Source organism: Colobus angolensis, unplaced genomic scaffold (genome assembly GCF_000951035.1).
Source record: "Colobus angolensis palliatus isolate OR3802 unplaced genomic scaffold, Cang.pa_1.0 Scaffold267, whole genome shotgun sequence".
NCBI lineage: Eukaryota > Metazoa > Chordata > Mammalia > Primates > Cercopithecidae > Colobus > Colobus angolensis.
In genome coordinates, this window is record NW_012115899.1 from 1,376,872 (window position 1) to 1,381,285 (window position 4,414).

Here is a 4,414-nt window from a genome sequence, read left to right on the forward strand (position 1 = left end):
ATGTATTTATTATTTTTAAATATATGTATAACATATTTCTACCTAAAATTACCCTCATTACTGAACAATTTGTCCCTGAGTTTTTCTCAATGATAATGCTAGGGAAGCAGGAGCCTGGGAGACACAAAGTAACGCCATTTTAAGTATAGCTCCATCTTGAAACTAACAAGGCACATTCCTTGCCAATCACCACCCATGGTCATAAGACATTTATAGGTAAGTAAACAGCCTAAGGATACCTGCAAGGAAACACTCCTACAATAGCAAAAAGTCCAGCTGTCCCACTACCTATAACAAGACACGCTTTCAAGAAAATTGTAAGCCAAACCATATCACTCTATATATGTCTCAGAACAGTTTTTAGTGTTCTGTACAATACACATTTAAAAGAAGACTTTTTTGGTTGTAGAACATGTACATTTTTGAAAATGGATACTAAAAAGAATGTCCTCTAAATCTCTAATTATACTCTCATCACAATGTATGAGAATACACCCACACTTTTGCTCAATATATGAGGAAGATTTAATTTTAATAAATGTGAGTGGTAAAAAAAAATTATGCTTCGATGTACTCACACAGCAGAATATCAAAGATAGTTCTCTTTAAATCAATAAAATAGTAACTTTTGTCGTACCATCAGCCAACCCGCACATTGTTACAGCTGAGTTTAGTCTTGACATAAACAAGACCCCTATATAAAAACGACCTATCACAAAGCCGATGTATTCCTCTGCTTAGTTTCTGAGGACGCCCTGACGCCCTACCACCCTACCCTGTAACAGAGTAGCTTTCTAGAAACTACCGCTTCTGACTGCACTCTCCGATTCACCTGGAATTCCATCCCGTGTGAGATCTAAGAATCCTCTCCTGGGGTCTGAATCAAGACCCCTCTTCTAGGACTGTAAGGCACCATGAGAAACTGAGACCTCATCCATTAGGTGATGAGGAAACAAAGAATTCTTTTAAAGAGACAGATACCATCATTTGCATTTTCTAAACATAATTTTGGGGTCAGTAAGCAAATATTTCTACTAATAAGCCTGACTGAGCATGTAAATACATTTTTTTCTCCCCATTTATTCTCAACCTTTTCCCAGTGCCATGGACACACTATGGATCCAACTATTATCCAATATGTGAAATCTTTACCTTAAATTATTAAATTTGTTTATTACAATACTATGATTAAAACATCAGAAAAACAAAGAGAATAATATAACAAAAACTTATTATCTAGATTTAACAAATATAAGAATGTGGTCTTAATTACTCCAAGTTTTTTAAATAAATAAATACGACAAATACTTTTGAGATTCCTTTTGTTTCCATCCCAGATCTAATTTTTTCCCATGTACCTCCAGACACAACTACAATTCTAGAGTTGGTAGTACACTCCCAGTCAGGATTTATACTTTGACTGCATACACATGTATTATTTTATCCATTAAAATTTACACATACTATGAGATATAGTATGTATCTGCCAGTAACTTACTTTCTTCAATCGCATTATTTTTAATAAAATGAGGTCAGGCATGGTGGCTCATACCTGTAGTCCTCACTCTTTGAGAGGCTGGGGTGGGAGGGTCACTTGAGACCAGGAGGTCAAGATCAGCTTGGGGAACACAGCACGACCCTGTCTCTACAAAACTTTAAAAAATTATTCTTATTGGTGTATAGGACTCTTACATGTTCTGAATATGAATTCCTTTTTCATAATGTGTTCAGCAAATACCTCTTTCAGTTCACGGCTCATCTTCCCCTCCTCCTTATGGTATGCTTTTTACCAAACGTTTTCCATTTTTAATGTAGCCAAATTTTACAGTATTCTCTTTCATGTGGCCTAAGAAATAAATTCTACCACAAATATATTTTCTCTTTTTTCTTCTAAAATCTGGAAGCTTTGCTCTTACAATTAAACCCTTGGGAATTATTTTTCTGCATTTTTTTAAATAAACGGGTATCCCATCGTTCCAGCGCTCTTAGCTAAAGCCAGTCCATCCTTTCTCTGCCTACAGTATTATAAACCAACTCATGTCATACACCAGTGTCTAATAAATCGCTGGTGCAATGCTTGGTCTGTTCTGAGCTCTCTAGTCTGCTACATAGATTTAATTTTCAGTCCCTACACCAGAGCTACTCAAATGCTTGAACTACCATAGTAATTCATTTTTAAGGAATATGTATACTTTATTTTTTTCCATTGTTAACTCATTCCCATTTAATTGATATATAATAGTCGTACATATTTGGGGGATACATGTGATATTTTGATACCTGTATACCACGGGTAATGCTCTTACTGGGGAAACTGAGATATCCATCGTCTCGAACATTTGGCATTTGTGTTGGGAACATCATATTCTTCTAGCTCTTTTGAAATAATACATTATTGTTAACTCTAATTTCCCTACTGTACTATCAAATACTAGAACTTATTTCTGAGAACATAGTAATTCATTTTAATACCTGAAAAAGTAATTTTTTTCTCCTCATGCTTTTCCTTAAATGGACTTAGACTTCTTGGCTCTTTATTTGTTGACATCAATTTTAGGATAGTTTGGTAAGTTCCATGTTTAAAATAAACCTGTGGTATGTTGATTAGATTGCACCAAATTTATAGATTAACTGGGGAAGAATTGACATTTTTACCACATTGAGTTTTTCCCTCACCAGTGCTTTCATCTCCACGTTTTTAGATATTCTTTTTTTCTCCTTAAGTAAAGGTTTGTAATATTTGATTAACAGTCTTGGGCTTCTTTTGTTAGAATTATTCTAGATTCCCTAAAATTTCTGTTGCTTTCTGAATAGGGATTTTTTTCAAATTATATTTTCTAAGCTATTGTTACCTAAATACAGAAACAGCCTTGATTATTTTAAATGATTTCTATTTAACAAGCTTTCTGAAATCTCTTAGTGTATCTATTGATTCTCTTTGATTTTATTTGTAGACAACTACATTTTCTATGAACTTTCTCTATTTCCTTTTCAATTCTCATGGGGCAAAATTTTCTTACAATGATCCTTTCAAATATAGGACAGTATTTTAAGTATGTTAAGCAGACTCAAGTTAAGCTTCCTGCTTCTGCAGACCTGTGACGGCATCTCCTGTACCAAAAAGGGAATAAAAGCACAGACTCCATCCCTGAGATCCAAATTCCTAGTTCAAGACCCCAAAGGACCACTACAGCATCAGTTATAGCCTAAAACCCCTGCTCTGAGTTTTCTCTTAGGCTTAGCTACATTTAAAAAAATTTTTTATAATTTATCTAGAATGTTTATGTCTTAATAGAAACAGGACCTGTCAACATGAGTTTGCTATGCCGTGTTGCCCAGGGTTCTCCTCTGTCTGAAATCTTACATCTCTGTATCATACGAGCTAATGTCTCTGAGCCCTCCAAAATTACTGAGTCCTTTGAAACCTGAGGTATTACGATTCTGTGTGACGACGAGAAAGGACACTTCAAGACAGAAAGCCAACTGACTGGTGCAAAGATGAATGAGTACCTCATGTTTGGGGATAAGATAATTAGACCTGCATGCCCAGGGCTTAGCATGTAATTCACATGTATACTATATGAGACACCAGGAACTGATGATTGAATTAACTATAGATCAGATTAACTATTGAGCATAAGTCTTTTAAGAAAAAAAGTATTGAGTTCTTTAGGATATGTTGGACTACAGTAACAAATACATCAGAAAATGTTTAGGCGGGGCGCAGCAGCTCACGCCTGTAATCTCAAAACTTTGGGAGGCCGAGGCAGGCAGATCACAAGGACAGGAGTCTGAGACCAGCCTGGCCAATATGGGGAAACGCCGTCTCTACTAAAAATACAACAATTAGCCAGGCGTGGTGGCAGGGGCCTGTAGTCCCAGCTACTCAGGAGGCTGAGGCAGGAGAATTGCTTGAACCCAGGAAGTGGAGGTGGCAGTGAGCTGAGATCGCGCCACTGCACTCCAGCGTGGCGACAGAGCGAGACTCAGTCTCAAAAAAAAAAAAAAAAGAAAGAAACTGTTTAAAACAAGTAAGAGTGATTGTTTAAACAAATAAGAATGTATTTTTGTCTAACAGTCATACTGGGTCTTCTTGGTCTAGAGTGGCTCTCCTGGATGGAGAGAACTGGGGACACAGGCTCATTTTACCACGCAACTCCATTATCACCATCAGCCTCTTCACCATTTCCATTCAGCCGGCACAAGGAGAGAGAGGGTACAGAGGAGCCGAGAACTGTAACCGATGAGTAGAACGCAGTGACCTTACCACACCTCCTTGCAAGGGAGGCAGAGAAATGCAGTCTAATTGAGCGTCCAAGAAGAAGACAGCAACACAGATTTAGGTGAGCAGCTTGTAGTCTCTGCAACAATTAGTATGATCTTTTTTTTTTTTTTTTTTTTTTTTTTTTTTTTT